The sequence below is a fragment of the Leucoraja erinacea genome, chromosome 10, assembly GCF_028641065.1.
Source record: "Leucoraja erinacea ecotype New England chromosome 10, Leri_hhj_1, whole genome shotgun sequence".
Lineage (NCBI taxonomy): Eukaryota > Metazoa > Chordata > Chondrichthyes > Rajiformes > Rajidae > Leucoraja > Leucoraja erinaceus.
Genome location: NC_073386.1, coordinates 21,949,413 through 21,972,833, shown reverse-complemented (window position 1 = coordinate 21,972,833; position 23,421 = coordinate 21,949,413).

Below are 23,421 nucleotides of genomic sequence, written 5' to 3'. Positions count from 1 at the left end.
TATTTCCATTTTATCTCCTTGAGTTGATGTTTGTGGATCTATTTCCAACAAAGATAACAAGGGGCTTTAAAGGTGATTCAACTCCTATAGTCGGAGACATAGGAAACTGCATATGCTAGAATCATGCGCAAAAAAACAAAGAGCTGGAGGAACTCAGCAGGTCAGGCAACATCTGGCTATGGGAATGGACAGACCACGGACGCATCTGCATTTCTTGTGTCTCCTAGTAAGGGAGCTGGTTTACAATATAAGCCTTTTGGGAACTGATCTGCAATCTTCAACTCAAGATGATAACATGGAAATACAAAGACTTATGGTTATTATCCCCTTCCATTAGCCATTCACAAATATCTTTATGCGGGTCACTCATACAATAATTCAGAGACATGAACTGAAAAAGTGTCCAGATCCAAAATGTCGCCAGTCCATTCCCTTTCCAGATGCTGTCAGACCTGCTGTGTTCCTCCAGATCTCCAGTGTTTCCCTCACTATGCTCGGAAATCAAGACCAAGATCATAATTGCAAACCTATAAATGCAGAAAGATTATAGAGCAATACCTGAGTTAAGTTAATTATAATCCATTGCTCTCTTTCTCGTATTACTTCCATCCGTCTGTTATGTTTAATCTGTACAGATGACGAACTCTCACATCTCCATTGATGTCCTGTAGTTCGGACAAAAGTAAACTTCATATACATGCAACTTTTCTTTGTTATTTAACAGTTAGTTCTTTTGAAAACAGTTGGTCTTTCATTCTGCATCTCCTTAGAGTAACTCAAAAATTGGCAATTCAGCAGGGTGAAGGAAGCAAGCGCATGCTACACCATTGCAATAGCACTGCACCACAATCATGTACTGAGATCATCAAATCAGTTCATTTTCATGACCCCTGACTTTAATTATTTCGCACACGTCATTCAAAATCACGAGAAGGTGAATTTTCAAAAGAACTAACTGTTAAATAACAAAGAAAAGTTGCATGTATATGAAGTTTACATTTTGATTATCTCTACTAAGGTTTGTCTTACTGTCATCTTACTGAAGGCAAATTAAAATATATTGGCAAGGTCTGTTGATATAACCGTAACTGGGGCAAACATATTTAACATTTTTCATGGAATTATATTGCTTGATCACAGGTTCAAAATCAAAGATTAGTTCAACTCTCCACTACACTGACTCATTGATGACTCCTTTCTTGGGGGTGCATGAGAGTAAAGGGAAAAACAATTGAATAGAGAGTTTTCTTTAATGAAGATCAATCTTTCACTTATGGAATTTCAATTCATATGATGTTCAAACAATTAAAACTATTAACTTAACATAAAGTGTGATTTACTTTTTCTGAATTTAAAACACTTAAATCTCAGAATTCTTTACTAGGATGTATTCTCAGTATCATTCAATTTCTGGGTAAATCTGTAGTGAATTTCCTAAATGTTGTGTGGTGTACATCATCACGTTTCCCTGCGTATGGCGTTTGTTTTTCTTTCTTGTTCTGGATTGATCTCCCCGTCTTAATAATGTCACTTACATTACACATTCAAACTTTGTTCAGAAGCAAATCACCATCGTGTAAATATTTAAAAGAAATCTGAAACTTCAGATGCCATAACAAAATTCTTCAGAAATCACATCTTAAATCAACTTGAAAAACTACAATCATCCTTGAAATTTTTAGGCGCTTATGATAAAATAAAATAATGGATGAGATTTATTTATTTATTTTTCCAACAAGCTTTTCGTGCTGAGATTTCTGAAATAAAATCTTGGCAAAAATATTTTCACGTTATGACTTTAGCTTTAATTGTTTGTGTTCATTACCAGATCTATAATGGCATGTGCAATATTTATATAATCTTTCAGACCTGAAATAAAGCAATGCAGTCAAGAAAAATAAAGAAATCCATGCAGTCATTGATTTGAAGAGTAGACACATGGTGGTGATAGCAGGTGCAGGGGAGAGATAGCAGGTGTTGAAGACATTCTGAGTATTTCTATTGATTCAGCAACCCTTCGCTGAAGTAGCTATGATCCTAAAAGCACTTCCACATATCTATTGCTTTATATTTCTTAAGCCATTCTTTTAGATGGATTGGGACCTTCAAAAAGATTAACACGTTTGGTTGTGACTTGATATTAGCACATGATATCTTCTTAACACTTTGAGGGTTGAAGGGATTCATCAGGCAATCCAAATAAAGCAGTATTGAGGAATGCTTCCCTGAGACTGTAGTGGCCAGATAGGCATTTTTTGAGTGTAAGAAAGTGGGCAATTTAGACCTATTTTGCAATATAGTATTTTGTAAGAGAAAATCTGTTCATTACAAACACAAATATTGCAGACTAGCTCATGGTTCTTGCTTAGACTTCACAGTTACACTGCGACATAAGAATATATTTCTACTCAACTACCAATAAGTGAGCTTAATCTAATAAAGAGGTAGTGGGACTATAATACTTAGATCATATTAAACTATTCTTTTAAGCCACAAACTTTTAAATCTGTATGACTCATTGTTTGGTTGGTTCCCTGCTGCCCTATTTCTAAAACAAAGTATGATTTAAATTAGCGCAGTTAAAATGACACCAGCAAAGCAGTAATGTGATGGAGAGTTACCATTCAGAACAGTAGTGGGTGGCTTGAACCAATCCACATGTGTGAGAGATAATGAAATACATTATAGATTGAGTTAAGCAATCTCTCGAAGGACAAAAACATAATTGATGCTTTAAACATTGAAAGGTTCTCTCTCTTTGAGTAAAAAAAATAACCATAGCTGTATCTCACATGGAGATTTCGATGCAATTTGATCCCAGTTGGATAGTATGCCAATCAGATGTACAAATGGAAAGCAATCGTTTCAAAAGGTCTCAGCAAGGTCCCATGAAACATACTGAACACACTCATGTTATGAAGCAATTAGCACCAAAAACCCAGCAAATTTGTCAAACTATGATAACCACGTATCCTTCTGAAGTATATTAAGAAGTTTGCCCTAGCTAATTAGCACCATATTTTAGAGCATCTTTGAACCTCACCATTATGTGGTGGTGTCGCTGTTGAGTTCCTGTAGTAAGAAATATCACTGTGTGTGGCAGTGTTGCTTCTGAGTTCCTGAACTTAAAAGTGTCCCTGGAGATGGTGTTCATGTGGATGACAGGCTAAGAAACAAAATATTTCCATCAGGAAAACAAGAAAATCAGTGTCTATATATTACCCAATCCAGATCTCATCCCAGATCTGTGAAACGACATAAGCATGCCTTGGAGCATTCATTGACTATCAATAATTCCTCCAGAAGCTGCATTGATGCTTGTTGAGGGTTCTGTTACAGACAGAATAAGTGCCAGAAAAAGGGTACAGGGAGAAGGCAGGAGAATGGGTTTGGGAGGGAAAGATAAATCAGCCATGATTGAATGGTGAAGTAGACCCGATAGGCGAATGGCCTAATTCTGCTCCTATGTCTTATGAACTTATTTTATATTCATAAGGGACAGTCAACTTACTCTAACAGCCTCTGGTGCTCAAAGCTGAATCTTAATGTTGATTCTTTAATTGTTTTCTTTACCTGCGATTCTAACACTTATCCAGGACACAGGCAGAAAAATTCAGAGTTCTAATTCATCCACAGCAGTTTTCCCATTTTATTAAGCTGAGCTGTTCCTTTTATTTCTCATGACTTGCTTTGAGAATAAATAAATCCATCAGCCCAAAGTGTTTCTTCCCACTGTAGTATTGACATTTCCACAATGTCAATAATGTTGGCCTCTGCCCCACAGCCTGAGTTCCTGTCAATCACCATGCCAGATTTGATGGTGTAGGGGAGAGGTCAGTAGGATTTTATGTTTTTGATAGCAGTAATACAAAGAGGTTGATGGAGAACTTAAAAGTAACGCTGTTTGGAATATTTATTTTAAACTCCTTGCACCCTTTGGAGCTGTTTCTTATTTTTGTCCTTTCATTCTAAATTTCTTTCTGCTCTTTAGCCTATGTCTTGATTGTGCTTTTGCAATCAGAGAATGCACAGAATTATCATGTTGCTTTAACAAAAAATCACTTTGCAGGGCATCACTGGAAGATTAATCTAATCAAATTGATTCTCATGTCCATCAGGACAGGATAGACATGAAAGTAGAAGAAAAATGCACAAAGCTTCCTCAAGACAAAAGTATAAACCCACTCCATTAAGCTACAGGACACATAGTGCTGCTTGCAGGTACTGGACTATATGAAAACCTGTCTGAATAGAAACATAATAAATTATTATTAAATGTCCAAAACAGTATTTTATGATTGAAATAGTACATACAATAAATAAGGAGAAACTGCATCCAGTGGGGGCAGGAGGAAATATTCTCTTTACACAACTGGTTGATGTGATATAGTGTGCACCGTCTGAAAGTGTGGTGCAATAGGTTGAAGAATAACTTTAAATAGGGAATTAGGTAAATTCATGAAGGGAATAAAATTGCATGTCAATAATGGATGTAGGAGAATGAATATATGACTCTTCCAAGGAGTTACATGGTGGTATCATAGAATCATAGTCATAGTCATACAGTGTGGAAACAGACCCTTCAGCCCATTTGCTCACACAGGCCAACAAGTCCCAGCTACACTAGCCCCACCTGCCTGTGTTTGGTCCACATCCCTCCAAACCTGTCCTATCCATGTACCTGTCTAACTGTTTCTTAAATGTTGGGATAGTCCCCACCTCAATTGTAAAAGGACTTACTGCACACACACAAGTCTTTTACTATAACTATTTATTAGGTAACTGTTAATCACTATGCTGTAGCTGTCCGTGGTCATCACTGGAGCTAGAGAGCGAGCTAGAGGTGGGGACACTACAATTATACTGGAGACAATGGGGAGTGGTTAGTAATACGGGAGGTCACTATGGTTAAAGGAACATGCACTGATCTACATCAATCACCTCCTCTGGCAGCCCATTCCATACACCCACCACCCTTTGCGTGAAAAGGTTACCCCTTAGATTCCTATTAAATCTTTTCCCCTTCACCTTAAACTATGTCCCCTGGTCCTTGACTCACCTACTCTGGGCAAGAGATTCTGTGCATCTACCCATATGGACTCCCACTATCCTCTATGGTTCATAAATATATCCGTAACAGGAAATAAACTTTCCAGCAAGTGGCAGAGCAGTTCTATTCAACAACAGTGTGTTCAGGCCAGGAGAATCAATAAGTGTTCAAGTTGCAGAGGTCTAAAGCAAAGAGGTCCTCTGAGTTGTGGTGTATTCAAAATCAGTGCCTCTCACTGAATGCCTTCAAGCATCTTTGCCAATTATTACCTGAAGATTTGCAACTTTGATCCCCTGTCACGGGTTCAATCCTCAACTATCCAGACTCCAGAATTTTGTTGGCTGACTTTGGGCATCAGTGCACAATTAATCCTGGACCTTGTTATTACCAAACCTGAATTACTGCAGGTATTGGAAATGTAAAATAAAGATTACAATGTTGGAAGTGCTTGGGGGATCATGGTGCGCAGATCTCATTACAATATCTATCCGGCCAAAGGGAGTGCTTTTTCTCGTAGATTAGCTGATTTCTTCCAGTTTGGGCAGAAATCTTTAAGAGCAGAAGCTCAAAGCCAGGATAGCTGAATTCCGCAGGAGGCAGGGTGCCAAGTAGCCCCTGAATTATGTCAATATTCCCTGGATGTCAAATTGTAAAGCAATCCATGTATATTCTAACACATCATTCAGGAAATCCTACTCAACTGATCAACCACATCATCTCAACATGATCTTTTCCAGCACAGCTTATCATTTGGCAATGCAGCAGACCATTTTAGACCATGGCACCTTACCCTGACACATCTATGCAGAACCACTTAGTGGTAGACTTAGTGGGGAAATTAATAAGGATGTATTGTAAATGTTTAACAATTTGAGCTTTGATTTAAGCCAATGATAAGGAAAGAAAGATGAATAATTAATCTTGCCCTTGAGAATGAGATCATGGAAATGTTCCAATTTTTCTGCTCCTTCTTTGGTGCAAGAGTGGTTGACTTTGCCAGTGCCAACTTCCTCTTGAAATAATCTATTAATTCACGACCTACCTTAAAGGTTTAAAGTTCTTAGGTTAAATCTTGCATGGATATTAATGTAGTCTTTCTCCTAGGGAAGTAAGAACATAAGAACATAAAAGATTAGAGGAAAGAATAGACCATTCAGATCCTTGCACTTGTTGTGCCATTCAACAAGATCATGGATGACAATTTACTACAGCTCCACTCTCTTTTTGAAACACATATCATAAGATCATATGTGATAGGAGTAGTATTAGGCCATTCTCCCCATAACCTCTGACACCTTATCCATTCATCACTTTATTATAACTTCTATTGACCTCTATCTTGAATATACTCAGCGACTGAGCCACTACAGTCCCCTTGAGTAGTGAATTTCAAAGGATCATCATATTCAGGGTAAAAAAAATCTTCTCATTTCAGTCCAGGTTGGCTGAACCTTTGTTTAGTTCAGTTTAGTTGCGTTTAGAGATACAGTGGGGAAACAGTATCTACAATGGGGGGAGGGGGAACAAGATCAGAGCTGCGGGATATCGAGGAGACCCTAGTGAGGGCCTCATCTATAAAGGAAGAGGGGAAACCCCATTCCCTAAAGAATGAGGACATCTCCAATGACATGGTATGGAACACCTCATCTTGGGCACAGATGCAGCGTAGACGGAGGAATTCGGCCCACAGAGTCCGCACTGACCTCGATCGCCCGTACACTAGTTCTACCGTACACATTAGGGACAATTTCACGAAACTGATTAAACTACAAACCCGCATGCCTTTGGAATGTGGGAGGAAACCAGAGTATCTGGAGAAAACCCAAGCAATCACAGAGAGAATGTAGAAACTCTGAACAGACAGCACAGTAGTCAGGATCGAACTTGGATCTCTGGCGCTATAAGGCAGCGATTCTAATGTTGCGCCACTGTGCCACCCTTTCCAAATGTACCCCTGGTTCTCAACAGCTTAGCCAAGAGAAAAACTGTATCAACCCTATTATGCCCTTTAAGAATATTACGTTTCAATGAACTCAGTCGCCTTCTCCTCTCACCTTTATGATCAGCTTGCCAGATTGCTACAGACGGTAGATGCATTGACATGTGGCTGTCAACATAAGGTTAGAGGAAGTAAGCAGTAAACTGAGCTGAGCTGAGAGAGAAATGGTTCTAACTTTACCTTTCAGCTTTTCATGGTTGTGTTTTAAAAAAAAATCACACTTTTATGACCTCTAATTTTCATGAGTCTTTGCCTAATTACATATCTGAGTTATCTCAGCATTAATAGCATCTAAATGTCCCTGAATAGATTAAGGAAGCTTCCATGATAGCAATCTATGAATAATGTTAATTTCTGTCAGTAAAATGTAACAAAATGATAATGTACCATGAACATAGAGGAAATTCAAGTCAGGGCTGACGTTTCATTCTGTGGGACTGATGTTTCCCCCTGCACTTCACATTTATAGTTGGCTAGTAACTGAGTTACCACCAGCTGTGCAGAAGTCCTGACTAAGGACTTTTAATAAATGATACAAAATGAATCTCTTTTTAAATTGTGAAATATTTGTACTTAAATTTGAGAGATTACAGTGATCTTAATGTAATCCCTACTGTTTCCCTCTATCTCTCCTTGCTGAACCTAGCACATACTGCACAACCATCTTGAGGCCATTCTACTGTTGCAGAAAGTGCAACACCTATAAGGCCACTGACCAAATCATCCCTTTCCCTGGACTGAAACATATTGGGGCCGAGAGTTATTATTTTAATATATGATTCCAGTAGTCATAAACTGTACAAATTGCAGCTTTCCCTTTGATTTAATAACATTTTGCACTATTTGGCAGAGGAAATAGGACTTCAAATCTCTTCCCCTTTCTGCTTGGTATCTGTGTCATATGTTGATACCATTTATAATTGTACATGGTTATGCATTTGAATGATATTCCTGATGAATAAACACAATTTCAGTAAGTCCAATGGGTTACTTCATTTCAGCAAGACTATAAATGTGAAACCAGCTCAATAGAATTAGACAATCACAAAAGAATAAACTTTAGCTGAGGTAATAATAACTTTAAAATCATTAAGACCTCCCAACACCTACCCTGTTGTTGAAGCAAACTGAATTATATTGACATATTCTGCCCTGCATTAATGGATAGCTCCGGTGTTGAGCCTCAACACGGTATATGCTATAACTTTGTGGAAAAGCCCTCTAGGGCAGCACAGTGACGCAGCGGTAGAGTTGCTGTCTTACAGCGCCAGAGACCCAGGTTCGCTCCTGCCTACGGGTGCTTTCTGTGCGGAGTTCTCAAGTCAGGAGTAGTCATATACACAATGTGACTACAAGTCTTGAGCTTCATGAATGTTGGTGAATCAGCACTGATCCAGGCAAGTGGAAATTATTCCATTACAATCCTGACTTGAGCATTGTAGACAGTGGACAGGCTTTCGAGAGTTAGGAGGGTTGGCCCTACTGCTGGATTTCTAGCCTCTGAATTGCTTTTGTTGTCACACTGTGCATATGACTACTCCAGGTAAGTTTCTGGATAATAGTAATTGACAGTAATGCCATTAGATGTCAGGGTGTGATAGCTGATTTTATTCTTGTTATATATTGCCGTTGCCTGCCACTGGTGTGACACAAGTATTATTTCCCATGCAAATATTATTTCCCACCCCTCCACACAAGCGTGCGTATTGTCAATGTCATGCTGCATCATGGATGTAGACTACTTCATTACCCGAGGAGTCACAAGTAGCGCTGAACATTATGCAACTGTCAGCAAACATTCCTGGGTCTGACCTTAATATTGAAAGGAGGTCATTAATGAACCCAATGAAGATGGTTGGGCTTTGGGTACTACCCTCCTACAGTGATGTACTGTAGCTGAAATGTTTGCTCTCTAACCACCACTATCACCTTCATTTGTACTAGGTATGATTCCAACTTGGGGAATGTTTTCCAATTGTTTTCCATAGACTCCAGTTTAGCCAGGGTTTAGCGAGTCCAGTATAGCCATACTTGATCACATCCTTTCTTGATATTAAGGGCAGTTACTCTTGAAACACTTCTGGCGTTCACGTTTTGTTTATACCGATGCTGTAATGAGGTCAGGAGATGAGTGACATTGGTAGAGCCCAAACTGATGTTCAGTATACAGGTTTTGCCAGGAATAACCCTTCTATCACTTTGCACATTCTGGAGCATAAGTCTTTAGGCCTATTGCTGAAACGTTGACCATGCCCTTTGGTTTTTCAAATGCCTTTACTATTTCTTGAAATGACATGGAGAGATATTGGCTGAAGACTAACATCTATCGTACTGGGGATTACTGGAGGAGGAAGATGGATCATCCATTCGGCTGAAGATTTTTGCTAATACCTCCACATTCTCTTTTGCACTGATGTGTTGGGCCGCCCATCTCTGAAACTGGGATATTTGTGGAACCTAATCCAGTGAGTTCTTTAATTGTCCACCATCATTTGTGACGGGATGTTGCAGGACAATATTTTTTTTTTAAATTTCAAAATAGACTTTATTCAATTGATAAATATATACAATTCCTGAACCATTCAAGCAAACAAAATTCATCCAACATTTTCGGAGACTATACAAATATTTTCCAGTACAATTTTTTTACATTTGTCAAATTTCACCAAACAATCCCCCACCCGTGCCACTCTGTGGCCCCTGTCCAAGTAATAAATATATACAATGTTTACAGTGCGAAAATTCCATGTGACATTTTCATTTTCCACAAATAATGTCCCCCACCGTTGCAGGACAATATTGGAACACAAACATTTGTTGAGGTGGCCTCTCTCAGTAATGCGGCAACTACCAACAGGCATCACTGCAGATCCAGGCTGAGTCATTAGTGTGGGATTATCAGGGACTCCGGCTGTTCAATGAAGCATTAAATTCAGTTCTTGTCATTCTACTCAAATAGACAAAAAGCACATGGGACTTTCTGCAAGAAAGGTGTGATGCATCATGAGGCACTTTCAATCAGTCTGATTTAAATAGGCAGTTATTAATGTCTTTGTTATAAAGAGTATGTACAATCCTTCACACTGTGGCAGAAAGTCACTAACTTTATACTCAGGTTATTTTCTATTGTCATATGCTATGAAACTCTTGAAAACATTGGCATTTGTGGGACTTTAAATTGATAACATCTGCAAATCTGCATTCTTTTTTAAAATGTCTTTATTGGTGGAAGAAAATAACTGAGTGGCCAGAGCTGCTGGCATTGCACTAAGGAGGTCTGGCGCTGGCTCAGTTCCTGAAACAGCACCACAGGGCTGGAGTAAATCCCCTGCTGAAAATCTGGCAAACCGATTACTAGGATAGGTTTGTGCTGGAGCAGATGTGAATTCCTTGGAGCACTGGTTGACCTACTGTAGGTTAAAAGCATGTTTTAAAGAATGAAATCCAACGTTAACTAAGGTTTGCAAAGCGTTTTTGAAACAATTAATACATTTTTAACTGCAGGTCTTTCAAATGCATTTTTTGGTTGAAATTGTAGTTTATATCTCTTAAAAATATGGAGAAAAAAATGCACTTTACATTATAAAGAACAGGCCAGTTAGACATTGCATTTGAACCTCTTAAGTGCAAACAGAACAGGCAGCATGATGAGAATGGCTAGGAATTGCCACAGAACCAATCTGTCATTGCTTCCTTAAGTATATAAAATTATAGACAATAGACAGACAGGAGTGCAGGAGTAGGCGATTCATCCCTTTGATGCAGCACTGCCATTCAATGTGATCATGGCTGATCATCCACATTCAGTACCCATTGCTGCCTTCTCCCCATATCCCTTGACTTATTATGAGAGGCATAGATAGAGTAGACAGTCAGAACCTTTTCCCAGGGTGGAAATATTAGACAAAGGGCACAGTTATAAGGTGGAAAGGGGTTTAGTTTAAACGGGATGTGCAAGGAAAGTTTAATTACATAGAGGATGATGGGTTTCTGGAATGTGCTACCAGGGGTGGTGGTGGAGACAGATACCATGGTGGCATTTGATATGTTTAGATAGCCAAGTGGATATGAGGGGGTGGGGGGGAGGGGGGGGATAGGGGGATATGGGGGTGGGGGGGGGGGGGGGGGGGGGGGAATAGGGGGAGGGGTATGGATCATGTTCAGACTACGAGAGATTAGTTAATCTTGGCATGTTTGGCATATACATTGTGGGCAAAGGGTTTGTTCCTGTGCTGATTTATATTCTATCTTCATGCACATGAAGAGGCTTTTGAACAATAGTTCAACCAAATTTATGGTTAAGTAAATACATTAGCAGAAAACAGGTCTCCACAATTAAGTAAAACTCAGATGAAGGGATTCTGACCTGAAATGTTAACTCCGTTTCCCTTCCCACAGATATGGTCAAATCAGACAATACTATACATAAATATAATTAAGCCAATAATGTACAGTAGGTACAGTGAAAGGAAAGTTACAGAGTGCAGAATATAGTTGTAATGTTACAGTTCCAGACAATGTCCAATGTCCACAATGAGGTTTAGTTTGGTTTAGTTTAGAAATACAACGTGGAAACAGGCCCTTTGGCCCACCAGGTCCGCACCGACCAGCAATCCCCACATAATAACACTATCCTACACCCACTAGGGACAATTTTTATATTTACCAGCCAATTAACGTACAAACCTGTACGTCTTTGGAGTGTGGGAGGAAACCGAAGATCTTGTAAAAAACCCACACAGATCACTGGAAGAACGTACAAGCTCCGTATAGCCAGCACCCATAGTCGGGATCGAACCCGGGTCTCCGGCGCTGCATTCGCTGTAAGACAGCAACTCTACCGCTGTGCCACTGTGACTGTGACCGGTCTCAAGGCTCTGGTAAATAGAGGATGCACCAACGTGTATCTCAGCAATCCAGCGGGGGTTTTGTCTGAAACCATAAATAGATATCTGTGGCTTTACTATCAGACACAGAACCTTTTAATTGAAATATGCATACACATGGCTACGTATCTGGGAAAATGTTGCTTTGATAAAAAATTTCTGTGTACTTAAAGCCCATATATTTGTGTAACTTTTCTAGGTACTTGGTGGCACGTGGCCTTTTAACATATAGTGCTAAATTTGAAGATCTTACAAACGCTTGACATGCACAGAATCTTCAAGGTGGGGCTAATTAATTGGTTGAAGGACAACAGGCTTTGAGTGTGAGGAAAGGTGGAAGAGTTGCCTTTGCACTTTCTGGTGACGTAGATATACGGATGCACATGAAATTGCCACTAATAGGGACATGTATATATCAACCAGCTAAATGAAAGGTTGAGATTACATTTTATATGAATATAAAATTATATTTGTACAAGTAAATGTGTTTTTACTTTGCATCCTGTATTCAGCAAGATATGAGATTACTCTGAGAAGCAGTATAGCCTCAAGGAGCCAAATAGCCTTCTTTTATGTCTGGAAAGAAATGCGAAAATATGAGAAATAATTTTCAGCAGAGCAGTTAGTAAATACTTGCTGGAAGAATTAGTTGCATAAAGAATCGCTCAAAGTAACTAAACAACACAAAGGCACAAAGAGATGTCATCTTTACTGAATCATTCACTGATTCTATAATAAAGCTATGTACATTAAACTTATCTAGCCTTGGGCAGCCTGAATATTTCATACAAAATATTGTGATAGTGTTGCATTCAATTTGCTCTCTTCATGTGGTGATAATTTGAAACAGATAACATCTCCATAATTAAAGCAGAGTAATTTCAAAATATCACAGCTGTAGATTTTGCAATTGCACTAGATTTTGTTAAGGGAACGAAGCAAATTTGGTATGGTTGTACCTAAACAAACTGTGTCATTTATTGGTGTGGGTGATAGAATCTACCACCAACAGTCATTCAATTGGAAACTGACCTCAAACAAGTTTCATATGAATAGAACTTGATTCCTATAATTCTACCTCTATCACTTTCTTGTATGTGGTAGTGTTGAGCAGAGTGTAGCAGTGTGATCCCATTCACTGTAATCTCATTCACTCTAATTGGTGAATGAAACATTTGTATTATGATCAATGCCCAGTATTCAAAAATAGTAAAAAATATATGTAAAATACAAAGATTTATGCTGAGATAAAGTATCTATCTTGAAAGTACCATTGCATGGCAAACATTCATCTGGCACTATGATTCTTGTCCTGATGATTGCTTTATATGATTGTTTGATATATTTTGGTTTTCATAATGGACATACTTTTACAGGTCCTATGGGAATCATTATAAAACATTTGCTTTGTGGTCTGCCCTACATATAACACTATTTTCAAAAGTTTGGATACAGTTAAATGCTAACATTACTTAGATCACAGGCAATTTTAGTTATCAATCTTATGACACTTTGCTTTCAGTGATCAGGACATGGACAACAGAGAATGTTATCTTCCTGCAAAATATATTCCTGCACCTTATATGAAGTTTATTAACTAAACCATGTTAAATGACATTACTGAAAGATCTCTATGTTATTGATTAATTGTTATTAACAAGAAAAGTCACGTCCAAGAGAAAATGACTGTCCAGATTTAATGATCACAGGACATGGTCTCAAATATCAATGTAAAGGTGTTAACTTTAAAAAATTGAATCATTGAGTGTCTGCCTATTTTATAGACCGGGCCTCCTTAACATAGCTTTTATTTTGGACTCAGTATTTGTTGTATCTTTTCATTTTGGCATTGAGTGCTATACCACCAGGGGCGCCGCACAATTGACAGCCCCGCCTACAGTCTACCTTCGTCTTTCTTTTGTTATTTTTAATGTATTTAAAAAGTTTGTCTCTGGTTTGTTTTGTGTGGGGGGAGGGTGTCGGGGGAAACTTTTTTCCAATCTCTTACCCTGCCGCAGATGCGATTTTTTTTCCGGGTCGTATTTCCGGTCACTTTGCAGTCTAACATCATGGAGCTGGAGGCCTGCTCGGACTGACTTTGAGCCCCACAGCAGGGCGTGGACTTAACATCAGAGCCATTCCCTTGCCTGGGATCGCTACAACCGCAGCCTGTGGACTGTACCCGCAGTCTCAGGTAGAGACATAGATGTTGGGAGCTCCAACAAAACAGAAGGTTTGACCAGCCCCGACCAGGGGTCCGATCGCTCATCGTGTGGGGTTGACATCCCCCCGATGCGGGAGCTTGATCACCCTGACGCGGAAGCCCTCCTCCGGCTATGGGAGTCAAGATCGTCCCATCAATGGAAGGCTCAAGGCCCCCGACTGCGGGAGAACAAAGAAGGGAAGAGATTGAACATTTTTTCGCCTTCCATCACAATGAGGAATGTGGAGGAGTCTCTGTGGTGGATGTTTATGTTAAAATGTATTTTCCGTTGCTTTTTATTTGTATGACTGACTTGGCAAATGTAAATTCCTCATATGTTGCAAAACATACTTGGCTAATAAAATATTACTGTATTGTATTGTATTGTAGAAGTATGTATTGTATTGTATTGTATTGTCGAAGGGCCGAATGGCCTACTCCTGCATCTATTTTTCTATTTTTCTATGTTTCTAAGTTGGTTTTATTTCAGTTCTATTTCGGAAAACCCTCATGCGGAATATTGTACCTACCATACACTTTATGCATATAGTTTAGCATAATGCATACCATGCACACAAGCTTATGCATTGCATATAAACGTACATCAAGTGTTCACGCATTCCTCATATACAAACACAACTCACTCACAATTATGTATAAACATTTTATAAAATACTGAATGCATGGTAAAAACACTATTACTGACTACCACTAACATTGTCTTTTTATGAAAGTTTCGAAAAATTCACCACCAAAAAGCCTACATAATCACACTGGAGACTTTAATGTATGGAGTAGGAAATTGTCCAAAAGCTGTTCTGCTGCACTACATTGGTTTAAGTAGAATCCAGAAATTGAAAATTGAGCTGACCAAAAGGAGTACAAAAGGTTGCTTACCATGGATTAATTCCAACACATACCAGAGTAACAGAGATCAGGCAAATTCAAGTGCTGAAGCAAAACACCTATGTCCTATTTCTGAAGTTACACAATTCATCAACACCAATTTCAGATGCAGCCGCTGCATTCATCCTCACTATCAACTGACCACCCCCCCCCCACACCCCACAAAAAAAATTAAACCATATGGCTCTGCAATTCTACTACAAATTCACCACCTCTTCCTTTGACTTATTCAGATAGTCCCTGTTGAATTAAAGGCTAATTCCACTATTGCCAAAGCAAACTTGATTAATAATGCTATCACTAATTATCCAGAACAAACAGCATGATTACACAACGGACCAGTTTTCTATCATTATTTTCTTTGGGTTTGAAATGCTTCTCATGATTAACTCATTACACTTTAGCTGATTTCAAAATTGAACAATGGAAAAGTTGTCAGTGGGAATCACATTGAGATCTGGAGATTAGTCAGGATTTGGAAGTTTTATATACGTAAGATAATATATTTGTACATACATTAAAAACAAGAGGGTAACTAGGGAGAAGGTAAGACCGCACAAGATTAAAGTAGGGAATTTATACTAGGAGGCAGAAGATGGAGGCGAGGTACCATACAAGTACAGTACTTTGCACTGTGTTCACCAAAGAGAACAGTGAGATCAGTGTGGTGAATAATGATATCCAGGGGCAGATTGAGATCAAGAGGAAGGTAGTGTAGGCCTCTTGAAGAGAATTAAGGCAAATAAATCCCAGGCCAAGATGGGATCTATCCCAAGTTATTATAAGAGGAAGCAGAGGAGATTTCAGGACCATGACGAAGATCTTTGCATCCTCTCTAGCTTCAGGCGAGTTCCTGGAAGACTGGAAAGTAGCTAATGTTATTTAGAAACATTGAACCGCAGAAGCTGGTTTACAAAATAAGACACAAAGTGCTGCAGTAACTCAACAGGTCAGGCAGCATTTCTGGAGATTATGGATGGGTGACATTTTTTGTCGGGATCCTTCTTCAGACTGATTGTAGGGGTGGGGTGGTCTGAAGAAAGCTCGAAGAGAGGAGAGGCAGGATAAACCTGGCAGATCCAATAGGTTGATACAGATGAGGAGGGTTTTTTGATCAGCCGATGGTTGGATGAAGGAGAGAGATGAAAAGAAGGTGTGAGACAAAAGAAATAAAGAGTTGTGAATTGTGAAGCTGGAGGAAGAAGAGGGAAATAGGTAGGGAACAGGGGAGAAGGAGAGAATTATGTAGTTACCTAAAATTATCTCTAATATTCTCAACAACTGAACTCCTGTGCCCATTGCAAAAAAAGCCTGCAATTGCGTAAAACAATATGTAATGAAATTTAAATTAAGCACAAAACAAAATATATAATAATTCAAAAGCTTTTCTTGCCAAGATAGTTGGATATAAAATATGCCTGTCATATACAATGGAAAACAAGGTGAATTTTTGATCAAAAAGCTATTACTTTCTATACAATATTAAAATGTAATATAGAAATAATCTAGTTTTGGAGTACACTTTCAATAATTAAGTTTCATTTTTATGTTTGCCTAATCTAGGCACCTTTCCTGTATTGCTGAATTCTTAACAGGGAGAAATTATTAATATTATCATACAGACATAACTGTCTCTGGTTACAATTATACTTTAATCAAGCTCATGGAATTTGATAGTTACTGTACACAGCCTGATGTGACTACTTTAGAACTAAAATTAGCATTTATAGGTCTACATAATTTACATCTGTTCCAAATAATGGATTTATTATATTGTATGTTAAATGTGAGGGGAAACTCGCAAGTTAATGGCAAGACCATTGCCACATTATGTAGAGAGGGATCTTGAGATTCAAGTCCATAGCTCCCTGAAATTGGCATACAGAAGTAGATAAAATGATAGAGAAGGTATATAGTATGCTTACCTTCATCGGTCAAGGCATTGAATATGAGTCAGAAAGTCATGTGACATTTTTATAGGACCTTGGTCCAGCTATATTTGGAGTATTGCATGAGGTCTGATCACTCAATTACAGGAAGGATGCAAAGGTTTGGAGAGGGTGCAGAAGAGGTTTACTAGAAAGCTGCCTGGATTAGAGGGTATTAGCGATGAGAGGTTGGACACACTTGGTTTCCTCTCAAAGGTCAAACAAGAGAAGACCTTAAAGAAGTATATAAAATGATGAGCGGGCATAGCTAGGGTAGATTTCAAATTGTTTTCCTAGTGTGGGAATGTCAAGGGCTAGCGGGCACAGGTTTACAATGAGAGGGGTAATACTTAAAGTAAACAAGACCAGGTGGGACCCATTGGATCCCTGTCACATGGAAGGCCTGGTCCCCCAACGCAAACCGTTCCCCAACACAATATTCCACCATTCACCCGTTACCCCAACGCAACCGTTCCCCCAACACAACCCGTTCCCCCAACGCAACCCGTTCCCCCAACGCAATATTCCACCACTCAACTGTGCAGGGGCAGATCATTACCCCTTATCCCCCAGCATTTCCTCCCCCTCCTCTTCATCCTTCCTCATTTTAAACTTTAAAAAAATGAATCAAATTGCACTTGCTGCCAGGACTCAGTGTCCTGTGATTTACAACATTGTAATGGGCTGGACCAGCAAGTGCAATTGGATTTTTTACAGTGGAAAGTTAATTCGGCAATTTATGTAAATGAGATCCCATTGTGACATCATAGCTGCTAACTGCCACTGCAACTTGAACTGATTTTTCTTGAACTGGATTTTGTAAAGTTCAAAATGTGAATAACTTGCAAAATATACCATCAATCTGAATGAAAAATACACCACACAATGCAATACAATACAATACAATACGGGTTTATTCGTCACATTGCACATAAAGTGCAAGTGAAATGAAAATGTCAGCAGCGATACAATGAGAAAGAACACACAATACAAAATAAAAATTTAACACAAACATCCACCACAGCATTCATCACTGTGGTGGAAGGCACAAAAATTGGCCAGTCCTCCTCCATTTACCCCCAAAGTCCGGAGCCAGTCCATAGTCGGCTCTTCCCCACCGGAGACCGCGGCTTCAGGATGGTGTAGGCCGCAGGCCGGCGGTTGAAGTCCCCGCCGCGCCGCAGCCAGAGGCAGCGCAGACCGCTGGGCCGGCGGTAGAAGCTCCCCTCCAGGGGTGATGGTAAGTCCACGCCGGGCCCACGGTAGAAGTTGGCCGCGGGCCGGCGGTGGAAGCTTCTTCTTTCCCCGGGTCCTCCACGAGGGATCCCGGGCTGTAGACGCCGCGCCAGCTGAAACTCTGCAGACCGCGGCTTCAGGCTGCCGGCTGCCGCGGGCCAGCGAAACGGAGCACTCCCCTCCGGCGACCCCAGCGAGGGCTCACCCGCTCCACGCCGAGAGTCCACGCTGCGCTCACCGCTGAAGCCCCGGGCGCGTGTCCGGGAAAGGCCGCGCCGATCCTCGTTGTTAGGCCACGGGGGAGGCGACCTGGAAAAAGTCGCCTCTTCGTGGAGGAGGCGACTGAAACGGTTTCCCCTTCACCCCCCACACCACCCCCCACACAAAACACACAAAGGAACACAAAAAAACATACTTTAAAACATACTAAAAAAACAAAGATTTGCTGCTGACAGGGCGCCGGCTTGCAGCGCCCCCACCGTTTATGTAATTCTATGGGATCCACAGAACAATAGCGTGTAAGGTGGTCCAAAATTGTAGCACTATCGTGTACCGATATGGCATAATTCAGGCCATGACTCACACACACAGACACTCACGCAAACAGACACTCACAAACAAACAAGATGAGAGTTTTAGTAATATATACATGTGTGCGATGAGTGTTATAACACAGAGAGTGGTGGGTGCCTAGAATACGCTGCCAAGGGTTGCGGTGCAGATAAAATAGTGGCACTCAAGAGGCTTGTGGATAGGTGCATAGATATGTAGGGATTAGAGGGATATGGACTACATGCAGGCAGAGGAGATTTGTTTAACTTTGCATGGACATTGTGAGCTGAAGGACCTGCTCTTGTGCTGTACTGTTCTATATTCTATGTTTATCAATCGAACATGTAATTAAATGAATTAATATGTGAATGCTCTGTCAAGGCAACAAGACTATTCCTTCTGCAGCACTGACACATATATGTTGAGCTTCATCCTTAACTTCCCAATGTCACCTTGGACTATAAACTTAACTAAACCAACAGCAAAAAGATTATGTTTACAAGATCAGGTCAATGGCTGGGATCATATGCTACATGACTCACGTCCTAACATTGCAAAGCATTTCCACACCTACAGACACAATTAGGAACCTGATGGAATTCTATCCATTTGTCTGGATAAGGGCAGGCTCCAACAACATTCAGGTTTGACTCCAGCCACAACAAAGTAGCCCACTTGAAGACAGCCCACCATCCTAAACATTCATTCCCTCAAACATAAGACACAATGATTGAACTGTGCAAAATGCATTTCATTTACAAGCTGAGACCACTCTAACACCTTCCATGCACTAACCAAACCCATGATCATCATTTCAAAGACGAACAAATAAGCAAATGCTTGGGAGACCCACTATCTACATGTCTCACTCCAAATCACACATCATCCTGACTTGGAAATATATGACTTTTCTTTCATTTGATGCCCAGATCCCACAGAATGAATTTTAAAATATTTTAGAACTGGCAAGAGTGAGAAATATACATTGTTGCCCAGAAACCGGTTAGTACTTGTTTAGATTTATTAAATAGTCACTGCCTGGTGGTCCGAAGAATATTTTGTAAGAGCACACAAGAAGATTCAGTAATGCACAGACCTAAGGCCTAACACTGAGAATGTCTTTCCTTAGGGATAAGATGCAATACAAGCTATTTCAACTAGAAACAATTATTTAGTTGTGCAAAGAACAAAATATATCATCAAGGTAAGTCAGATTTCAAACCTTTACTTCAATGGCTACTGATCTTCCAGAAATGTGTTAATTTTTAAACCAAGTTATGCCGTGCATTGAATTGCACAATGATTCAAATCATAATTCTCAATTAGTATAAAACCTGTCTGAAGAGGCGTCCCGACCCAAAACATCACCTATCCATGTTCTCCAGAGATGTTACCCGCCTGCTGAGTTACTCCAATACTTTGTGTCTTTCTTTGGTATAAACCAGCATCTGCATTTATCCTTGTTATTTCATAATAACATTATGTACTTTCAGAGGCAGCAGAGTACATCTGAGACAATCTTGCCAACATTGAAGGCATGAAATCCAAGCCCTTCACAAATCAGTCCCTTCCCACATTTGCTACTCCTGTAACTGGAATTGTCCGTGCAAGACAATAAATGCCCGTCCAGCACTTTAGCCTGCACAGCAGATTTAACTTATTTTGTCCATTTATCTATTGTTTTTCTTTAACTCCAGCCAGTACATGGTGATACATTTCTGGGAAAAAAATCATCATGGTTTGGCTCCGTGAACATTTTGCAATAAACAACTGACAATAAACCTTCTGTATTTCATTTTTGCTACAGAATGCCAACTGTTGGAATTGCTGCCAATTAGGAATCTAAGAGTTGCTTTGGATTGGGACCCCATGGTGTGGTTGGGGCTGCTATCTTTGGATGCTTAAGGGTATCCTAACACTATTAGCATTGTAAGATGGATCCTCAGATTCTTTGTCAATTCTGAAATGTTATATTTTACCTCTGAGGAACATATTGAACACAACGGCAACATGCTAAAGTCATTGAAAAACATTTGATTACCAAATAATGAAATTTCTCCTGTGTACTTTTTGTGAATAAAAATTGATTTGGTTTCCCTAAGTAAATATACTGTGCAAAGCGCACTAGCTTGACAAAGTAAAAAAATAGGTATCACAATAAAGGGAGCAGGGGAATTAAAATAATAAAATCAATGAGGGAAGAAACGAAAATAAATGCCTTGTCTTAAGTACAATTTTAATGACATAGTTATATAAACATCAGAAGAAGGAATTCAGTGTGAGATAGCCTTTGTTATAAGGGCTTGTATTTCATGCCTTAGTGCTAGCAAGATTGTCTTAGATATTGTCTCAAATGCTTCTTATTTAATTTTACTACTAAGTATAGGAATAAGTGCTTCATGGCAGGTCCTTCCCACTAATGTTATTCTGAGCACATTCAGCAGCACCATAAATATTCTTGGGAACCAGAAATGAAAGTGGCCACGGAACATCTCGAACAAGTTGGAAATCAAATTTTGAACTGTTCCCACACAAGGTTTAATCTAAGCAAATAAATGAATGGGAATGAGAAGACAACGTTCTGTACAGTTAGTCCCTGTGTGCAGAAAGGCGTTTACAGGTCAGGGTGCCTCTGGGAGAACAAACCTAGAAGAACCTCTCCGTTCTCACTGCATGAGAAAGGAGGGTTTTGACCACTGTCCGCAGCGGCTGGAGCCATGTCTGTTGCAGGGGTAGTGATAAGTCTCTCATGATTTTATTTGCTCTCACAGTTGCAAATCTCTGTTTAATCCTGACTATGGGTCCTGTCTGTATGGACTTTGTAAGTTCTCCCTGTGACTGTGTGGGTTTTCACTGGGAACTCAGTCCCCTCCCGCACTCCAAAGATGTGCAGGTTTGTAGGTTAATTGGCTTCTGTAATTTGCCCCTAGTGTGATGGATAGAACTAGTGTATGAGTGATCGCTGGTTGGTGCGAACTTGGTGGGCCGAAGGGCCTGCTTCCATGCTGTATCTCAAAAAAACTTTCTGAATTTCCGCATTGGCAACTGACATGGTAAAGGTAACTAGCAAAGTTGATTAGAACCTCAGAATTGCTGTAGGCGTGTGACACTCGCTCACACCATCCTCAAGATGTGGACTCGTTTCTATTTAACTACCATGGGCCCCATATTTGCCTTCCTCTTTGTTGGGTATTCTGAGCACATTCCTTGCACCATAAATATTCTTGGCCCCATCCCCGACCACATCTCCACTAGTTGGAATTAATTTTTGAACTCCTGCCCTACAGGGCAACTGGTTGGAAATCTAAGCAAACTAACCATCCGGCACTGAAATACACCTGGACCATTTCCGACACTTCCCTACCATTTCTTGGCCTCACTATCTCCATCGCAGGTGATAGACTTCTGACCGGCATCCACTATAAACCCACTGACTCCCATGGCTATCTTGACTACTCTTTCTTCCCACCCTGCTTCCTGTAAGGACTCCATCCCCTAGACAATTCCTTCGTCTACGCCGCATCTGCTCCCAGGATAAGGTGTTTCACACCAGGGCATCGGAAATGTCCTCATTCTTGGGGAATGGGGGTTCCAGCATAGTGATACATAGATGAAGCTCTCACCAGGGTCTCCTCCAGCACCCTGTAACACTGCTCTCTCTCCTGACTATGGTCCTCGTAACAAGGGCAGAGTCCCCCTAAGTCCTCACCTGTGACCCCACTAGGGGTTTTCACATACAACAAATAGTCCCTCCGTCACTTTCGCCACCTACAAGGTTTGTAGGTTAATTCGCCATTCTTCCCATTTCCCCCCCTGTCTGCTTTCCACAAAGAACTCCCTATGAGTAATCCCTGGTTGGTTCTTCCCTTCCCTGGGCACGACCCCCCCCCCCCCCTTCCATGCTGTCATCTGAAACAACTTTAACCAAAATAGGCTTGGCAATCCCACATAACACCATAGCAAAGTAGACACCTAGAATCCGCTCGACACTCGCTCACACCCATCCGCATTAACCAACCTTAGAATCCGGTGGCTCAGCACTTGCTCCCCCTCCATTCCGAATCCGGCCTCTCTCTCCTCTCCTCCATTGAGCACCACTGGAAATTGGAGGAGCAAAACCCTCCTTGTTCGAGGCAGTCTGGGCCCCATCCCCGACCTCTACCTCCGCTACATTGACAATTGCTTTGGTGCTACCTCCTGCACCCACACACAACTGACTGACTTCATCCGCTTCACCACTAACTTCCATCCGGCACTGAAATACACCTGGACCATTTCCGACACTTCCCTACCATTTCTTGACCTCACTATCTCCATCGCAGGTGATAGACTTCTGACCGACATCCACTATAAACCCACTGACTCCCATGGCTATCTTGACTACTCTTCTTCCCACCCTGCTTCCTGTAAGGACTCCATCCCCTACTCCCAATTCCTCCGTCTACGCCGCATCTGCTCCCAGGATAAGGTGTTTCACACCAGGGCATCGGAAATGTCCTCATTCTTCAGGGAACGGGGGTTCCCCTCCCCTACAATAGATGAAGCTCTCACCAGGGTCTCCTCCATACCCTGTAACACTGCTCTCTCTCCCCATCCCCCCACACGTAACAAGGGCAGAGTCCCCCTAGTCCTCACCTTTCACCCCACTAGCCGTCACATAC